This window comes from Epinephelus lanceolatus, chromosome 16 (genome assembly GCF_041903045.1).
Source record: "Epinephelus lanceolatus isolate andai-2023 chromosome 16, ASM4190304v1, whole genome shotgun sequence".
Classification (NCBI taxonomy): Eukaryota; Metazoa; Chordata; class Actinopteri; order Perciformes; family Serranidae; genus Epinephelus; species Epinephelus lanceolatus.
This window is the reverse complement of record NC_135749.1, coordinates 43,500,236-43,521,625: the sequence shown is the minus strand read 5'-3', so window position 1 is coordinate 43,521,625 and position 21,390 is coordinate 43,500,236. Positions and strand designations below refer to the sequence as shown.

At 40.5% G+C, this 21,390-nt stretch overlaps 1 long non-coding RNA gene across 1 annotated transcript; it reads right to left on the bottom strand.

Annotated features, from left to right (window-relative positions):
- Positions 1-7,356: 7,356 nt before the first annotated feature.
- LOC144467479 (uncharacterized) lies at positions 7,357-20,680 on the bottom strand. The gene is made up of 4 exons (XR_013493673.1): positions 20,607-20,680; positions 19,513-19,647; positions 19,049-19,091; positions 7,357-9,691 (listed from the first exon to the last, which is right to left on the bottom strand). It is a non-coding gene; the product is annotated as an uncharacterized LOC144467479 (long non-coding RNA).
- Between the last annotated feature and the right edge of the window lie 710 nt (positions 20,681-21,390).

Genomic DNA, 21,390 nt, shown 5'->3' with positions numbered 1-21,390 from the left:
GTCACTCGGTAAAAGCAAACGAAGACACGACACGGACGATATTACTCACTCAACTGAAAGCTATCCATCAGCTCCTACAGGCCTGGGCGTGATTGCTGCAAAGTTTTCACTCCTGGTGATGCACTCTCTGCGGCGGGTTTCCTCCTGATTATATATCTTCCCAATGATGGTAGCACAGAATCCCATTCTGTGCAGCAAAATGATTCCACCTCCGTAGGAATATGTTAGCTAGCCCCGCAGCTACACCACCAGTCCTCCCCTGACCTCCGTCTCCCCTCGGCCGTTGCTGGTCCGCCGCTCCGGAGGATTCAGCCTCTCTTCTCGCCCGCTCAGCATCCAACACCTGGGAGTTCCTCATCTGTATGCTCTGGCTCAAACAGGTATGGCTCTGGGTCTGTGTCCGCTACAAGAAACTCCTCAAAATCGCGTTCAAAGTCGTCCATTGCAGCTACTACAGTCCGGAGATATCGCTAGGCTAAATAAACAGTTGAGTTTTGTTTACAAGCTACGTCTGTGCCTGCTCACCGGTGTATCTCCCCGCGGATCACAGCGCCGGACGTACTGACCCCAATGCTTACCGCTGAGACCCAGCCACTGGACGTGCAGACAGAAAAACGATATCCATCATGTTGTCTCAATATGAAAATGATAGCAAAAGGGCATAACTCCCAAATCGTCGGTGTATTCTTTTAACATTTGGCTTGGGAACCAGATCCGCCGCCATGATGAATCAGCTTTTTATTTTTTGTGTGGTGATGACCTCTTCACCGCGGTAGGCGTCACATGACCGCGGTATTGCGGTGATGCGGTTATTAGGTTCGTTCGAGATGAGCCAGTCCTGCGCAGATTCGATCACCGGCGATCGGCGCACAATGTATGCCAGTTAGTTTTGTGTCCGACTTCACCCCGACTTGCTCTGACGTATTACAAAAGTGGATGGCGATACAACCGCGAGAGCGAGGCGGCCGCAGTTTTTAGAGCCAGGCGCTGCAGTTGCTCTCCACCGACTGCACCGCCTGGCTCTCACCTGATCTAACAGCTGATTGGTTAAGATGTCGACTCAACAATATGACGTTTTAGATAAACTACTCATTTTTGTTGAATTTTAGAGATTAAGATTGTATTTGTCTGATCTGAAGATTTATTCTGTGAACAGAAAACATGTTGTGTGACTGATGGTGAAGTTTAGTTGTCAGAGACTGAATACATTCATCATAAACTATACAGAGTCTACTGTAGGCTACTATATTAATATTGGATGGTTTAATTATTGAAGTATTTAGCAACACAGAGACTTGTGGTCAGTGGGATGTGAGTATTCTTAAAATAATGTGATGTGAAGCCCTGACTGTATCTGACTGAGCCTTAATGAAAGCTGTTGTCTTGTTTTTTTTCCCCTCTGAAAATATGAACCTTATAGTCAAACACAGTTTATTCAGCCTGTGTAGTTGAGGGGACAGGTCAAACTGATATGATGCTGATTTACAGGAGAATTCATGTCAAATGGAGGATAAACCATGAACATAAACTACAGATCACCTGTAAAGCATTTTAATAAATTAATCTATCATAATTAAAACAACTGGAGACTGAGAACAATCTGATATATGGGTCTGATCACTTTTTTAATGAAATGACATAATTCCAGACAGGATGTTAGTGTGTCTGTGACTTCCTGTACAGACTGAAGGCTGCTGGAAACTGTCGGGAAACTGTCCGACTTCACCGCAGCTTTTTGTCACCGCCCCCCGCTGCGGCTGTCTGCTCTCGTCTACTTTTCAGGCGAGGCGCATTTCATCTCGAACGAGCCTATTGTCACAGCCCTAAAACACTCCATTTGCCAAACTGTAGGCATATAAGCAAAACTCCCTTTACACAATGCACTCATAAATAGAAACCTGCATTATAGGGCCAGTAGGCAAACAATGAGAAAATAACAAATATAATTATAGCTGCTGTGCAGCGATGGGTCGGGTCCGGGCATTTTTAGGCAATTCTGAGCAACAAGCAGAAGAATTGGAAGACATTTAGGAATTTAGCAACACAATCTGCCTTTTGCATCAGCTGAGGCTTGAACTCACAACCTCTGAGGATCAATTTCTATCTCACTTAACAAATTAGTCAGTGACAATTCATGTGTAGCTTCACAAATTGACTAAGCCAGACGTGCAGGTTTAGCAGCCGTCCATGCATGGAAAAGCAGATTTCAAACCACCATAAAAAATTCAGTTATCAAAACAACAATCTGAAAATACACATATTGCATCTAGACAGCATGGAGATGTTATTAATTTATTTTAACAATGATTGATTTGCTTCATAAGTGAAAAATTGATGTTTAAAATTGTCATTTTTATATTGACTCCAATTGTTCACATTAGAGCAAAATTCAAAATGCTGTCAAAAATTCAGTTTTTGAGATAAATTCTGAAATTTGCGACACATCATCTACCATGACTCTAGAATTTTGTCCTTTTTTTTCATGAACATTGAAGATTTATTTAGCAAGAATTTGCATGTATATGTTTACAGTACCGTTTCCAGTCAAACATTTTGATGCACTGTAGGCTCAATTTTTGATAAATCAAAAATCTGAGAAACACAGTTTTTGTAGGACAGTCTGAAGATGCTCTGTAGCAAGTTTGGTGTCAATAGAGCAAAAATTGTGGGAGGAGATAGGTTTAAGAATTTTCACAGTTTTTGAAAAAAAAAACTGATGAACTTCATAATTTTTAATAGGTTTAAATGTACAAAAGTTTCTTCAGTATTGGGGCTACAGTTTGATGAAAGTTGTGAAGTTGTAGCACGTATGGTTGATTTGTTATGAATGAAAGAGTTTACAGCTGAGGATATTTGGCATGAGACTGGACCTTTGTGCAAAGTTTGGTGAGTTTTCACCGATGGGAAGTATGATTTCCTCGGAAGAAGAAAGAAGAAAGAAGAAGAATACCTAGGATTACAATAGTGTCCTGGCAGATTAGCTGCCCGGACCCTAATTAGAAAAAAATCACAATAAAGCATAAATAGGTCAAAGGAAACAAGGAGAACAAAAAATATATGTACATCAACTGCATTCAGAAGCAGAAGTAACATATGAAAATTAATAGAATATATGTACATAAAGCACAAAAAAGAGACAACCAAAATAAGAAAAAAAAGGCACTAAATATATGCAAACAGATATACGAAGCAGGGAACCTGTACATAGGAAGTATTAATTTACAAAATGGAGTAAGGTCAAGGTCCTCATTAATTCCTGGATGCACAGTAGCTTTCAATTTGAAAATCCATTCCGCCTCTTTTTGATTGAGACGTTTCTGTCTGTCCCCTCTTCTATCTGCCTCAGGGATATGGTCAATACCCATAGCCAACAAAGAGGAGGGGTCACTGCCATGATGTTCTTTAAATTATTAAAGGCAAATAACAAAGCCGGAGCCCTTGATAGGGACTTTTTGCTACAAAGAAAACCTATGAGGGAGGCACCTAAAGGTGTGTTTTTTACAACTAAATATAGCACAGAAGCCTTCAAAATTAAAAATATCATTAAGAAAGACTGGAACGTAATTGAATGTGATAACACCCTCAAGGACATTTTCCCTGAACCCCCTGTTGTGACCTTTAAGAGGGCACCTACTTTGTCTCATAGTCATTTACCAGCTGCACATCCCAATAACTGGCTCAAATCTGAACTTAAGGGCTGTTACAGATGTGGCCATTGTCCTCATTGTAATAATATTGTTAAATCTAAAACCTTTGAAGTTAGAAACAAAACATATCGTATTCATCATTTCATCAATTGTAAAACCACCTTTGTGATTTACAAACTTGAATGTCAGGTATGCCAAATCTTACATTGGCCGTACTAAACGCAGGTTACAAGATAGACTTGCAGAACATAAGTATGCAATCAGGATAGGTAACCTGGACTACCCTATGGCTAAACATTTTAAAGAACATCATGGCAATGACCCCTCCTCTTTGTTGGCTATGAGTATTGACCATATCCCTGAGGCAGATAGAAGAGGGGACAGACAGAAACGTCATCAAAAAGAGGTGGAATGGATTTTCAAATTAAAAGCTACTGTGCATCCAGGAATTAATGAGGACCTTGACCTTACTCCATTTTTGTAAATTAATACTTCCTATGGAAAGGTTCCCTGCTTCGTATATCGGTTTGCATATATTTAGTGTCTTTTTTGTGCTTTATGTATATATTCTATTAATTTTCATATGTTACTTCTGTTTCTGAATGCAGTTGATGTATATATATATTTTTTTGTTCTCCTTATAGAATTTGACCTATTAGTGGTTTATTGTGATTTTTTTCTAATTATATTTGTTACATTCTCATTGTTTGCCTACTGGCCCTATAATGCAGGTTTCTATTTATGAGTGCATTGTGTAAAGGGAGTTTTGCCTATATGCCTGCAGTTTGGCAAATGGAGTGTTGATTGGCTCCACCCATGTCTGAGTAGGGCCTCATTTAGGCCACCTGTGAACCCCGTAGCTTTATACCCTGATGAAGGCCAGTGAGCATGGCCGAAACATGTTGGTGTTTTTAATGTTCATCATGAACTAGCCATTTAAAGCCGCTACAAGGAACTTTTAACTGGATATGCAAAAGTCTCTCGTTTCTGCTGATGTCTGTGCGTGACCTACAACAGCAAATAAGACCATCGGTGTGAAGATAAGCTATTTCTATATAGTGTATATCCATACCTTTAGGAAACTGTCTCCGGGTCCGCCCCAGGACAAAACAATTTACGGCACTCAGACGGCACACGTCATCTTACCTAGCTGCTTACATTTATAGTGACTCCTATAAATAGTTGCTATTCCTCCTCCTTGACCCGACGTCTGCGGGGAGTTAAAATAGCAGCAATCATCAGGTAAAAGTTCTGTGAAAGCACTGGTCTCACCAACAGTCAGCCATATCTCAGTCACACAGAGAAAATCCAATCCTCAGGAAGTCAGGAAATCCTTCAGGATAAACGTTTTGTTTGCTAGCGATCTAGCATTTACCAGCCCAATCCTGGAGGAAGCCCGTGCCAGCGGGGACGAGGAGAGCAGGGGCCGCGGGGCTGGAACACCTCATCCGGGCCGACGACAGGTACCAGCCAAGCGTCAACAGGGTCCAGCGAGTGCAGAGAAATAAAGAGGCGAGGCACCGCTCCATACTCAGTCCAAGAAGCCGTGGAAGTCCTCGCCAAACAGACATTCAGCCTTACCAGCCAACCGCTGCATTTACCCCGGTGACGGTGGCGCTTACGCCGGAGAGGTGGAGCTGGGGCGCGGCAGAGGTGAGCTGGGATCCCCGATAGGAGCGGGGGCAAAGTTTTCCCGTCTTGTTGTTTCATTCATCCCCAAAACAAACACATGCGTGAGCCAGGTAAGCGTCTTTACGACAATACGCGCTAGAGCTCATCGGAAATGTAGGCTTCATTCCGGCAAAACACTACCGCTTTTGTCCACAGGGTCGCCAAAATCAACTCAAAATGAAAGTTCCTTGTAGGAGCTTTAATAAAGGCCTTTTAACTTTTGTACCAGAGAAGAGTTGCCTTGGATTTTGTTTTTTTTTCAAGATGTATTGCACACACAGCCTTTTAAACTATAGTTTTTATAAAACGCGCGCCCGAAATAGTAATAAAACGCGCACGCGTTATTAAAATATACGCGCGAATTAGAAAGCGCACATGCGTTTTTAAAAAAATAACATATGCATGTCACCTCCTGTCTCTGTAAGTAATAGTCTCTGACCAACATTAACACTGTTTACACACAGACATTGATGAACACGTGTTAAAATATAATGAAGATGACGGCGCGTATAAACGCAGCAGCTTGGTACTCTATGCTAGTGCTAGCTACTAGCTAGTAACGTTACTGCTAGTGCTAAGAACAGAATTTCGTTGTACAATATACAATGACAATAAAGTTGTCTAATTCTAATAATTAAAAGACTTGTTCCCTTACCGTTCTTTCTCTTAGTCGTGCGTGTATTGACAAGAATCCACATTCTTTGGTGTACCGACACAGATCTATGAAAATGCTCAGAAGGCTGCACATGAGCTGAGGACACAAGGAATCGACGTGGAAATCCCAAAGGATCAGCCCACTACGAACATGGAGGACAACGTAAAGAGAACGTTCACATGGCAACAAGCAGCGACAAGAGATGGAGGAAATCAGATGATAACACACGAGAGAAAAGGTACAGGAATTTAGGAAGAAACATGACACTGAAGAGGGTGGCATGGTGGTGTGGTGGTTAGCACTCTCGCCTCACAGCAAGAGGATTGCCGGTTCGATCCCGGGCGTGGGAGCCCTTCTGTGCGGAGTTTGCATGTTCTCCCTGTGTCAGCGTGGGTTCTCTCCGGGCACTCCGGCTTCCTCCCACAGTCCAAAGACAGATTTGGGACTAGGTTAATTAATAACTCTAAATTGTCCATAGGTGTGAATGTGAGCGTGAATGGTTGTTTGTCTCTATGTGTCAGCCCTGCGATAGTCTGGCGACGTGTCCAGGGTGTACCCTGCCTCTCGCCCGATGTCAGCTGGGATAGACTCCAGCCCCCCTGCGACCCTCAAGAGGATGAAGTGGTTAGAAGATGAATGAATGAATGAATGAATGACACTGAAGAGAGAATATTGATCCCAAACAAGACTAAGTAAAATAATGAAACACTAAAAGGATAGATTTACATGGATGACAATTTATTTTGAATTATAGGGTGTAACCAAAGAAAGAGAAATATGGACAGAAAAGAGAAATATAGGCACACAGACTCTCAGAAATGTAAGGGGACTTTTATGTTGATTTAAGGGATACTAAATCATTTCCTCCCCTACTTTAGCTTTTCAGTTACCAACACCCTACAATCTATGTTTTGAGTACAGTCAAATCACTAGAGACTTAGAGCTGATTTAATGTTACTTCAAATATCTTTAAAGGATGTAATCAAATGGTGAGAAATATAGACACAAAAAACAATTATGGGCACAAAAGCCCTTAGAAATGAAAGCGGAGTTTTAAGTTGATCTTTTTAAAGAGACACTGAATCATTTCCCCCCAACTTTGATTTTTTTTTACCTATATCCTATGTTTTGAATACAGTAAAATCACTTGAAGTTAAAGCTGAAACCATTCTTTACTTGCCTTTCTGTGTATTTTATGGGCCTGTATAACATTGCTTGGACAGTAGGTAACACATAATATAGAGAATTAAGAACACAACTGACCAGATGGGCAAACACCAAACTGAAGTTGGACTTATCTAGGAGCCACAGAAGATGGATGAAAGATCATCTTTCTGCCTCTAGAGGAGAGCCCATCAAGTTTGGAAGTCAATACAATGAAAATTCTTTTTGTGGTTTTGTGGTTCAGAAATATTGTTCTGTGAAGAAGACCTTTGTTTTGTTTTGTTTGACACCGAGAGTGTATGACAGTGGGAAGTACTTAAAGACAAATCTATACTACACACAATCTTCTAGTTGAAGAATATAATATTTTGAAAATAATTACCTTAAATGTTAGAGATTCTCAATCCTGCCAAAATCTTAACAAAATTACAAAGAGAGAAAATTGATATAGCGTTTCTTAAAGAGATCGTAACACTCCAGTGGGCAGCTTCAGATCACCAACCCAGCTGCTCATGAGTCGTTGCTGACACTCAATCCTACCCAGCACCCACCAGCAGCTTCAGCCCAAGGTAATCAGCTACAGAGATGTTCACGCCAGGAGAGTCCAATGACAGCAGTATCAGAAAAGATACTACGACAGATCAGCCAAGCTGATGACATCATTGCATGCAGGACAAAGCGTCAGACTCCAGGAGCATGGCTACAGGAAACCAGCAGTTGTCATCCAGCCTGCTGATACTGGCAGATCTTACCATGTTCGCACAGCTAAAGGTCAGGAGTATAGATGAAACAGACGTCACCTTCTTGACATAAAAGAAACACACAACACTCACAGTCACGAAGACTGGTCACAACAGACGACATGCCCCACACAGCACTACGCAACACAACCCACAGACAACTACCCAGCTAACAAATTTTGGTTCCCTAAACATTCTGGGAACGTTTGTTTTAAGTTGTAGGAACGTTTTTTGAATGTTGCAACACAACGTAATATACTGGTATAAACGGCAAGTTTTCCTGACGTAACCAGAAGGTTATATTGATGTTCCCGGAACGTTCTTGGAAGGTTAATTGAACGTTTAAAGAAGGTTACCAGAATGTTCTCCGTAAAACGTTCCCTGCATGTTAAAATGGCAAGTTTTCCTGACGTAACCAGAAGGTTATATTGATGTTCCCTGAACGTTCTTGGAAGGTTAATCGAGCGTTATAAGAAGGTTACCAGAATGTTCTCCGTAAAACGTTCCCTGCGTGTTAAAACGGCAAGTTTTCCTGACGTAACCAGAAGGTTATATTGATGCTCCCGGAACGTTCTTGGAAGGTTAACTGAGCGTTATAAGAAGGTTACCAGAATGTTCTCCGTAAAACATTCCCTGCATGTTAAAACGGCAAGTTTTCCTGACGTAACCAGAAGGTTATATTGATGTTCCCGGAATGTTCTTGGAAGGTTAATTGAACGTTTAAAGAAGGTTACCAGAATGTTCTCCATAAAACGTTCCCTGCATGTTAAAACGGCAAGTTTTCCTGACGTAACCAGAAGGTTATATTGATGTTCCTGGAACGTTCTTGGAAGGTTAATTGAACGTTTAAAGAAGGTTACCAGAATGTTCTCCGTAAAACGTTCCCTGCAAGTTAAAACGGCAAGTTTTCCTGACGTAACCAGAAGGTTATTTTGATGTTCCCTAACCATTCTTGGAAGGTTAATTGAACGTTATAAGAAGGTTACCAAAATGTCTCCCCTCAAATGTTCCTTCTAAGTTAAAACGGCAAGTTTTCCTGACGTTACCAGAAGGATATTTTGATGTTGCCTGAATGTTTTGGTAAGGTTAATTTAATGTTTTAAGAAAGTTACCAGAATGTTCTCCCTCAAATGTTCCTTCCAAGTTAAAACAGCAAGTTTTCCTAACATAACCAGAAGGTTATTTTGAAGTTCCCAGAATGTTCTGGGAAAGTAAGTTGAATATTATAGGACGGTTGCCAAAATGTTTTAAAGTTTTAAACACAATTATAAACAGCAAGTTTTCCTGACGTTCCCAAGGTTAATTGAACATTATAGGAAGGTTACCACAATGTTTTCAGTTTAATGTTCCCTTCATGAAAATTATAAAACAAATGTGATTCTGTTCCTATTCCTAGGAAATTAAAACACTCAGTGAATGTTTCTAGAATTTTTTTAACAATACCATTTACATCAATACCAATACATTTAAAGTGTCACCATCACATACTCACTGAAAAACCAGAGAAAAAAATTCTGTCAACATTGACAATGGTCTGATTTATTGGAAACTATGAGAAAAAAAAAACGGAGAAAAAAAAAGGAGAGCAAACAGGAACACTTTCTGCTAAGGAACATACAGGAACATACAGAAACTTACAGGAAGTAACATAGATGGAGGAACACTGCAACAGGAACATACAGAAACATACAGGAAGTAACATAGATGGAGGAACACTGCAACAGGAACACACAGAAACATACAGGAAGTAACATAGATGGAGGAACACAGGCCTAGTCCTGGCTTTCTGCAGTTTGGTCTGCTGCTTCACCCCCCTGTAAAATAGAAAAAAAGTCATGTTAGATAATCTTTTATTGCAACACACGTCACACTATCATACAAACAAACAAAAGTTTCTAAGACTTGGCTTTAAACAGCCAATGCAGGGTCTAAAATTATATTTTTGGCTCACCAGTCAAATGCCTGTGTAATGGCAATAATTCGTGGTGATCATGAAAAACACAGAGAGCTGTCCTTTGGGCGTTTATTTTCTTTGAAATAAATTATCAAGCATTCAGACCCTGGAACCCCAGCTCCCGGGCGAATGAGAGACAAATTGACATACAGAGTGGAAGTACTTACGCCAGAGAAACAGATAACGCCTTTGCGTGCACAGAGAGAAACTACTTCACATATGCTGACCTTGTGGGCCAGATAAGGTTTAAGACATGGAGACAGACAGAAAAGGCCCAAACTGCATGCAATATGAAATAGGAATAGACTAAAGCCCTGTTCGGACGGGATTAGTTTTACATAGGGACGAGGAGTAAAGTAATAATTACCAGAGATTTTAGTCCCGTCCGAATGTGCCTTGTCAGTAATCATTACCGCACGATGTCAGTAAAGATTACCGTGACTTTTACCTTCTGTCCAGGACAATTACCTCAGGTAATACTTATCCCGTGCGAATAGATCAGCAGTAAACGTGTGTTAGGGCTGTCAAAAAAAAAAAATCGAAGTTAGAAATATATTCAAATATATTTATTTTTTTATAAGTTTGAACCTAAATTGGATCATTCGAATATCATTAATAATTAATTAATACTATCAATAATGTTGTATATCACGGCAAATCCCGTTCGGGCGGAGATGGCTCGCGCACGTGCCGGGCCAGAGAGGGACGCAGCGGGAGGGAGAGGCGCTGACGGAGGAGTCCGCCGCACCAACACCACCCACTGCGCTGTCATTCAATACCAAGTCCTTCAGTAACAGAGGTTTCCCATACCGACTTTAACCTCTCCCGAATTGATCATCTTGTCGATAGCGCCGTAGGCTCGCTGCGAACAACACTCGACTCTGTAGCTCCTCTTAAAATGAAGTTAACAAAGCAAAGAAAGTTCGCTCCTTGGTATAACTCTCAAACCCGCAAGTTAAAACAAATATCGCGAAAATTTGAAAGGAATTGGCGATTAACCAAACTGGAAGAATCTCGTTTAATCTGGGCAGACAGTCTCAAAACTTGTAAGAGGGGCCTCCACAATGCCAGAGCAAACTATTACTCAGCATTAATAGAAGAAAACAAGAATAACCCCAGGTTTCTTTTCAGCACTGTAGCCAGGCTGACTGAGAGTCACAGCTCTATTGAGCCTTGTATTCCTTTAGCCCTTAGCAGTAATGATTTTATGAGCTTTTTTAATGACAAAATTCTAACTATTAGAGGCAAAATTCATGACCTCCTGTCCTCAGATAGTACCTATCTAACCTCAAACACAGCTGTAAGACCTAATATATATTTAGATTGCTTCTCCCCAATTTCTCTTCAAGAATTGACCGCAGTGATTTCTTCATCTAAATCATCAACGTGTCTCTTAGACCCCATCCCAACTAGGCTACTTAAGGAGGTCTTTCCTTTAGTTAACACTCATACATTAGATATGATCAATATATCCTTATTAACAGGCTATGTACCACAGTCTTTTTAGGTAGCTGTAATTAAACCTCTACTAAAAAAGCCCACCCTGGATCCAGAGGTGTTAGCCAACTATAGACCAATATCTAATCTTCCCTTTATGTCAAAGATCCTCAAGAAAGTAGTCGCAGACCAGCTGTGTGATTTTCTCCATGTTAATAATTTATTTGAGGAATTTCAGTCAGGATTTAGAGTGCATCATAGCACTGAGACAGCACTAGTTAAAATTACAAATGACCTTCTGATTGCTTCAGACAAAGGACTCGTCTCTGTACTTGTTTTATTAGATCTTAGTGCGGCATTTGACACAATTGACCATCAAATTCTACTGCAGAGACTGGATCACTTAATTGGCCTAAAAGGTTCTGCACTAAGCTGGTTTAAATCTTATTTATCTGATCGTTTTCAGTTTGTTGACGTTCATAATGAATCATCCGTACGTACCAAAGTTTGTTTTGGAGTTCCTCAAGGTTCTGTGCTCGGACCAATCCTATTTATTCAATATATGCTTCCTTTAGGCAACATCATTAGAAATCACTCTAAATTTCCATTGTTATGTGGATGATACACAGTTGTATTTATCGATGAAGCCAGAAGAAAGTAATCAATTAACTAAACGCCATAACTGCCTTAAAGACATAAAAACCTGGATGAGCACCAATTTCCTGATGTTAAATTCAGACAAAACTGAAGTTATTGTTCTTGGCCCCAAACAACTCAGAGACTCTTTATCTGATGACATAGTTTCTCTAGATGGCACTGCTCTGGCCTCTACCACTACCGTAAGAAACCTTGGAGTAACATTTGATCAAGATTTGTCTTTTAATTCTCATTTAAAACAAACCTCACGGACTGCATTTTTTCATCTGCGTAATATTGCGAAAATTAGGCCTATCCTGACCCGAAAAGATGCAGAAAAATTGGTCCACGCTTTTGTTACCTCTAGGCTGGATTACTGTAACTCTCTATTATCAGGTAGCTCTAGTAAGTCCTTAAAAACTCTCCAGCTAATTCAGAATGCAGCAGCACGTGTACTAACAGGAACTAAGAAACAAGATCATATTTCTCCTGTTTTAGCTTCTCTGCACTGGCTCCCTGTAAAATCCAGAATTGAATTTAAAATCCTACTGTTAACTTATAAAGCTCTAAATGGTCAAGCTCCGTCATATCTTAGAGAGCTCATAGTGCCATATTATCCCACCAGAACACTGCGCTCTGAGAACACAAGGTTACTCGTGGTCCCTAAAGTCTCCAAAAGTAGATCAGGAACCAGAGCCTTCAGCTATCAGGCTCCTCTCCTGTGGAATCATCTTCCTGTTACGGTCCAGGAGGCAGACACCGTCTCCACATTTAAGACTAGACTTAAGACTTTCCTCTTTGATAAAGCTCATAGTTAGGGCTGGCTCAGGCTTGCCCTGTACCAGCCCCTAGTTAGGCTGACTTAGGTCTAGTCTGCCAGAGGACCCCCTATAATACACCGGGCACTTTCTCTCCTTCTCTCTCTCTCTCTCTCTCTCTCTCTCTCTCGTATCCTATTACTGCACCTTGCTAACTCGGCCATTCTGGATGTCACTAACTCAGCTTCTTCTCCGGAGCCTTTGTGCTCCACTGTCTCTCAGATTAACTTGTATTGCAGCAGTGCCTTGGATAGCGTGACGTGTGTGGTTGTGCTGCTGCCGTGGTCCTGCCACATGCCTCCTGCTGCTGCTGCCATCATTAGTCATTAGTCATACTTCTACTGTTATTATACACATATGACTATTGTCACACATGTATACTGCCAGATATTAATACATACTTTCAACATATTGTACCTCAGTAGCCAGAACTATAACTATAATATTATTAATTTCATTAATGTTGCTGTAAGCTACTGTCATTACCGTCTGTCCTGCATCTCTCTCTCTCTCTCTCTCTCTCTCTGTCTCATTGTGTCATACGGATTACTGTTAATTTATTATGCTGATCTGTTCTGTACGACATCTATTGCACGTCTGTCCGTCCTGGAAGAGGGATCCCTCCTCAGTTGTTTCTACCGTTTTTATTCCCTGTTACAGGGTTTTTTTGGGGGGGGAGTTTTTCCTTATCCGCTGTGAGGGTCCAAAGGACAGAGGGATGTTGTATGCTGTAAAGTCCTGTGAGGCAAATTGTGATTTGTGATATTGGGCTTTATAAATAAAATTGATTGAATTGATTGATAATAGTGAAAGATTGATATTACGGGAAAATTGACCTGACACCTAGTACATGAAAAATTATATTAACTAGGGCTGTAACGAATAACCGATTTGAATCGGAAAATCTGTTTTGATTTAAAAGATGCCAGGGAATCGGTACACAGATTAATGAATCGGTCTCAATGTAGCTTGAACCGGCCGATGGCCTGATTGAAAAGTTATAAATCGGTTTAATGTTTCTGATACAGCTGCTGAAAGCTGCATCTCCCTCTTTGACCGTCTCCTGCTTCCTCCCGTAACCCCTAAATTCCACCAGATGCGTGTGCAGCGGAGCTGATACGTTTCAATTCTAATCAATGTTTGTGGTTCCACTGGCTCTGTCACAGCTGCGGCGCTCCGGAGCATCCGCAGCAGATATGCAGAGCTTCTATTTTTACGCCGGAGCACAATGCAGCAATTCAGCACAGAGCAGATCGTGCGGGACAGGAAGTCGTGCGCAGAAACAAAATAAAACATCCGGTTAATTTTAGGAGCAGTTGACTCTCTCCCGCTCCCTCAAATAAAACTCTCACGAGACTGTCGCAGTCAGTTAGCGCTGTGAGTTTGTACACAGATCTCTCTTTGTTGTTTCTTTGACTTTAATTTGTGCCAACAAAACCTGAATATTGTTTATTTTTTCAGCCAGAAGGGCTTTGGAGAGCTCTTACATGTTGTTTTTACATGTTACACTAATAAACATGACAAAAGAAAAACAATAAGGGGGCACAATAAGCGTTTAAATTTAAAAACTTTGAAAATTCCTACCAAACCAACTGTATGTGCTACAGTTTTGCAACTTTCACCAAAATGTAGCCCCAATACTTTAGAAACTTTTGTACACTCAAACTCAGTACAAATTATGAAGTTCATCACTCTGTTTTTTTCAGAAACTGTAAAACGTATTAAACCTATCTCCTCCCACAATATTTGCTCAACTGACACCAAACTTGCTACAGAGCATCTTCAGACTGCCCTCCACAAACGATCCACACAGATTTTTGATTTATCCAAAATTGAGCCTACAGTGCATCAAAATGTTTGACTGTAAACAGTATTGTTAACATATGCTTGCAAATTCTTGCTAAAAACATTTTCAATGTTCATTTAAAAAAATGACAAAATTTTGGAGTCATGGTAGATGATGTATGGAAAATATCAGAATTTTATCTCAAAAACTGAATTTTTTACAGCATTTTGAATTTCACTCTCATGCGAACTGGAGTCAATGTAAGAATGGCATTTTTAAACATCACATTTTCTCTTATGAAGCAAAATACTTATCGTTAAAAACAAATCACCAACATTTCCATGCTGTCAAGATGCAATTTATATATTATCAGATTTTTGTTTTGATAATGGAATTTATGACATTTTGAAAATTTTTGAAATCTGCCTTGACAACTGCTGCCTGGTTGGTGACTACCTGAGTCCATTTTTCAGACCACACACTAGGAGCCACTTCCAGCCAATTAGTTCAATGAGTTACGAGCTGATTCTTGGTGTTAGAGGTTGTGAGTTCAAGCCCCAGTTACGGTAGTCAATTCAAAAATGGTATTTTTAAACATCAGTTTTTCACTTATGGGGCCAATAAATCATTGTTAAAAACAAATTACCAACATCTCCATGCTGTCTAGATGCAATTGTGTATTTTTGTCTTATGTAGAAGCAAAAAAGTCAAGGTCCTGAGCCGGGCCAGTTAGCTCGCGACCTCGCTCTTCTCCTCTCAAACGGACTTTCTTTGTCTTCCATTAGATATCAAAAACTCAAATACTCAGAGGTCAAAAAAATCACTGGAGACACGTAGAATCAGATGCAACTGAGTTTAATGTGCTCGCAGGCAACAAACACATCACAACCCAAATGAGCCAAGCTCCGGAGCAAGGCTGGAATTTCTTTGTTTGCGCTCGCTCTTTTATCGTAGAATTTCTGCTGAGTCATCTCTTTCCCTTAATCCTTCTCACTTGGCTCTGATCGTAACATATCCCACCTCTGCTGAGTCACTTTTTCTCCACCATAATGGTGTCATATTTCTGCTGAGTAATGTTTTTCCTAGATCTAAGACCGCCTCCTCTTACTAGGATCATTCTCAGGACAAGCTGTAATTCCCCTAATTTTCCACTAGTGTTTTCTGAACCCATCCTCATGCTATTTTTAGAAATAATTCACAGTGAGTCCTAGGTACTTCTCCACCACAATGCTTAAGTGCTCAATGAGTGTGTGTGTGTGTCATAAGAATACATTAAATATTAAACCAGTGTGTAATTTGTCAGTTGCACAGATTATATTGCTTCAACACATATCTTTTAAAGGTCAGCTAAAAGGTACAGTATATGTCTTCAGTAAATCAGTACATTACACTACACTTAATAACTGAATTTTTGACAGCCATTTGAAATCTGCCTTTACACACTAACAGCTGCTGTCTTGCACACAGGTGACTGGCTTAGTCAATTTGTGAAGCTACATGTGACATTTCCACTTGCCAATTAGCTCAGTGAGATAGGGGCTGCTTCTTGGTGTTGAAGATTGTGAGTTCAAGCCTCTGCTCGTTCAACATTTCCATGTGAGAAATCTACCCAAACTTTTCACATAGGTCCAGTCCCATGCCAGATGTCCTCAACCGGAAACACGCAGGGTTTCTGCAGGTATCAGCAAATCTAATTTAATGCTTTTTAATGCCCTTTTTTAATGCCACTTTAAACAAATTTAATGCCCATGTCAAAGTGCAGATGGCCCACAAGACAGTTTATTTGCACATTTCAAAAAGAACAAAACCAGCCTGAAGAATGATGTGAAAAACTAACTCTAACCTGAAAAGGCCGGAGGCGGTCACTGTAGCGGCAGGTGTGGTGGTGGTAGCAGCAGCAGCTGCAGTTGTGGTGGTGAAAGCAAAAGTTGCGTTGCTGGTCACGGCAAAGAAATTCAGCACAGTTAACTGCTGCCTGCCTTTAATCACTGACTTGTGACTATCTGACAGCATGTGTGATTTCACCGCATTGACGGGCATTGTGTTTGAAGATCTTTTTGCACACGCTGCAAAACGCCACTCGTGGTTTATCGTCGACAGGCTTTAACCAGGTTCTGAATAGTTCCTCATCCAACCACTTCTGCTGAAACTTGCACAGTGTTCAACATAACATTTTTTCCCCACTGGCCCCCTGGGCCAGCAGTTCAGAGTTTTACTGGCCCCTTGTATATTCTTACTGGCCCAAGTAAAAAAAATAGAGAGAGAGAAAAAATGTCTATAAAACTTCATTTCATTTAACTCCATTATACCTCACCGTAGCGCGTGATGGTCTATATACAGCACAGCCTCTGTCCACTTCTTAGATGACCTCACAACAGGTTTACAGAGCTTTAACTTCTGCCTGTTTGAGGGAATCAGGTGGACAGTGTTGTGGTCAGAGTGGCCCAGTGCAGCGCAGGGGATGGGGTGATAGGCTTTGTTAACAGTTGTCTAACAGTGATCTAGAATATTCTTCTCTCAGGTCGTTCTCAGGACATTTTATAAACTGTTTTTATTTGGGGAGTTCATGTGTGAGGTTACCTTTGTTAAAGTCGCCAATGACAATAACTAAGGAGTCTGGGTAAAGTCCGCTCCACACACAGTAGCTATCTGGTCGGCGAGCATGCGCTGTGCCTCCTGCACATTGGCCTGCACTGGGATGTAAACATCGACCAGAATGAATGAAGCAAACTCACAGGGGGAGTAAAAAGGTTTGCAGTTGATGAAAAAAGATTCCAGATCAGGAGAACAGTGCTGCTGGATCACTGTCACGTTGTTACACCAGCCGCTGTTAGTGTAAAAACAGATACCTCCACCTTTAGTTTTGCTGGAGAGTTCCGTGTTATGATCCGCTCTAAAGAGCTGGAAGCCTGCTAGCTGCAGCGCAGAGTCCGGTATCGATCCACACAGCCACGTCTCCATGAAGCACAAAACTGCAGATGTAGAAAGTCTCCGTTTTTCACCATCAGGATTAAGTACTGGATGAACTTCAGTAGCTGAAGTTCATCCAGTTTACTGGTCAGCGAACGCACGTTGGAGAGAAATATACCTGCTTGGCAGCGGTGTCCGCGTTGGCGAAGACGCACAAGCGCACTGGCACGTTTCCCCCTCCTCCGGCGTTTCACTGCACGAGCAAAGGTGAGGGCACCTTTGGCCAAAAAGCCCAATAAATCCACTGAAGGCTCCAGAAAAGTGGGATAAAAATCCACTGGAGTTGTTCCCCTGACAAAAAAAGCCTTACAGCGTCACTGGCCCAAGCGGGCCTGTGACCTGTCAATCAACTTGCCCAACATACTATTTTATTGGCCCGGGCCATCGGGCCATGGGTTATGTCAGCTTTCCACTATTGCATTTTTCCGACATTTCGCTAATATTCCCTCCGCTCTTTCGCCACAGCATGAGCACGCTCACAGCACGTTGCATTCCAAGCATCAGGTGTTGTGACTTCGTGCACCGACCGTAAACAATAGCCAATTAAAGGGTTCTGCCTGTCAATCATCACATTATACTTCCGATCAAAATTATTACATGTTTATATAATCAAAATAAATCGTGAATAACAATGTTTTTTTTCCATCAAGTGTATTTAATTTTCTAATGCCTCTGGACATCGAATTTAGTGCTTTTTAATGCCATCTAAGGGCTTAATTTTCGCAAAATCTATTTAATGACTTTTAATGCTTTTTAATGACCCGCGGAAACCCTGAACACAAGACAATAGTCCTGATGGCGGCACTACAGCAAGCCTCTAAATTTCAAATTCATAACAAATCAACCATATGTGTCACAGCTTTGGAACTTTCACTTTCAAATTGCCTAATTTTGCCTAAAATTGCCCGGCCCCGACATTGCTGCGCAGCAGCTATAATTTATTTTGGTACTACAGACACCATTTTGTTTTCATTTGAATTTTAGTAATTTATTTTGGTGCTATTTATGTTGCTACAAAAATGCTATTTTATCTGAATTTTGTATGTCATGCCACTGTGACAGTTGTTTTGCAATAACCTTTTCAGATTTGGAATTTTATTTGTTTAATTTCAGATAGGCTACATTTTGAACATACATGAATATATCCATTAATTATAACCATATCATACCATACCACCATCAAAGGAGTTTAACACTACAATTTAAGAAATAGAAGAATATAAGAAATAGAAAGAAATACATTTTTTAATTGGGGACCCATTGAATTTCCCAGGGACCCAATCAACATCACTGCTATTTTATTGCTTTTGTTACTGCAATATTTCAGAATCATATTTTTTCATCAGTCTGACACATCGGTCAGTGAGGGGGACAGCCAGCAATTAAAAACATATCTACTTTTGGGCGCAAATACACATAAAATACTTGCACTGTAGAGCCCTAAGAAGTCAATAGGATGGTGTCCGCAAATAGGATGGTGTCTGCAACATTAGACAATTCTGCAGGGGTGTGCCATGAAAAGAGAGTATTGAGTGACACTTTTTTCTGTCAAAATAGAAAATATACTCACCACAGTGACCTTTCTCTCCAACTCTCCAATAGCCTGAAAGCAACTGTAAGAAAGAAAAAACTCATGTCATATTCTTTTTGTTTGTTTTTTAAATCACTGACACATAATGAGCATGACTAAATAGCAAATATTGAGAAAGATAATATTAAATATTAAATATAAAAGGACTTATAGATCTTTGAATACAGACACTACATTTTATTAAAAAGGACACGCAACAGCCAGTTAAACTAACACATTAAATGTAAACATTAAGGAGAAAATTGAAGTCTAGTTTCACATTTTTCATTAGTTTTTTAGCTAGGGTGCGGCCATCTTGTCGGTCGACAGTCTTGTTTTGATGCCAAAATTCACATCGTGATCATGAATACAGCAAACACTATAAAAAAATTAAAATTAAAGAGTGTAGAAAAAGCACTGAGCACTGTGTCTGTTATTTATATCTTGCATATTTTGTGACTTACCGGTTTTGCTCTCCTCCATGTGCTCTAATGGCACGGTTGCATCCCCTGTCCCTGGCACCAATCAGCCATTTTGGCACTGCTTTTTCCCCATCTTTCCTTGTTATGTCTTTGGTGAGGTAATTTTTTTTTCAAACTCTGTAAGTGACATCCAGAAAGAGCATAAGAGTAAGGCTCGTTATTGTCTAATTCGAGGCACTTTGTCAAGGTGAACTTATCAGGTGATGGATCAGAAATGAAGATCAAGCTACTCAAAGCGGTCTTTGCTATTTTATCATTAAAAGTCAAAGCGGCACAAGATTATATTTAGGAGCGAGTGTTAAGTGTTCCCAATGCAGTTGCTTTATGACACTGATGATCAATGAACAGTGTGCTCAAAACAACACTGATATGTCAGTGTTGTTATTAACTTGGATTTTTAGATATAGACAGAAGATGGGGGAAACAATATAGGAAATGAAATGATGATGTTTATGGAATGTTTATTTGGAGATGGGTAAGTTTATGATGTTATTTACGCTTCAGACTCCGCCATGTTGGACAGCCAGCTCAGTTGTTTCTGCCGTTGCCATGACAACGCGCATCCATGAACCGGTCCCCTGTTAACCCGAAACACCGGCCGGTCACGGCTTTTCACATGTCCGAAAACGTCGCAGCAGATTTACAAACAGGCGTTATTTGGATAAGCTAACCGCATATGGGGAATCTACATGGTTGCTTTCTCGCCTGAAAAAATGTTAAATCTTAATAATGTGACTCAACAGTCCCACTGTGAAAATTGCAGCTGCTTGTGAGTCTGCTAGTCTCCACTCTGTTCTCCTACAGAAAAACGCCGTTTTTTCATTTTCGGTTTTCCGTTTTGGTTTCAAGACGGAAAAACGGACCCATTTGCTTATTTTTCTGATTTTGTTTTGAAACGGAATAATGAAAGATCGAACCATACACGGATTAAACATACAGAGTTGCTCACTAACTGTCACGAAGTTAACGTTCGGCGTTATGACGGCATATCTACGTTGCTAACGCATGCATGGCACTGTGTTATAGTATGTGTTGTTCTATGTCTGTGTACATATAGCATAAGAAATCATACTCACTGTGCCATAAAATGCATTACGAATCGTCATGACGTTAGCCAACATGCGAGCCTCCTAGCGGAAACGGAAACACCGTTCGCGGGTAAGAGTTTGGCCAATCACAGACCTCGCTGGTAGACGTTGGGATTGTGGGTAATGTAGTATTTCTTCGTGACTACGTGAAAATTAATTGTTGTCAAACCTATATTTGGAAAAAAAAAACCTCTAGATACGAGCGTCGATCGTCTGACAGTTGTTCTAACATAATGAGTGAGTCTACATTGGCAAGTTAGGACATTACATGTTAAACCAGAGATATTGGATGAAGCCAGATACCCAACTCAGCCAAGAGTACCTTACTGCAGTCAAGATGGCCGACAAGGCGCCGCCATACATCCAATCCATGCCGGAAGTCACAACCGGAAGTTGGTTAATCGCCGCTCGATCCGGAAATATGACCGAGCTAAAACAAAAATAAAAGCTTAAAAAACACGTACGTTTACACATAACATAATTTTATGCATTTTGTGCAGTTACATGTTTATCGTAACGGTATAAGTGACTAGTTAATTGTCTCGCCACGACTTTATAGGCTACTGTAAAACTCAGAAGTTAGTTAAAAGCCTACAATAATATCACTAAGTTATAATGCTAACGTTTCATGGATTTAACTTTAATATCAACGTTATGAATACAAATGTAAATATTATGTTTGTGTGGTGGTGGCCACACACACACACACACATACGCACACACACATTCACAATAGGACTGAAGAATAACTAAAGTTAAATAAACTGAATTC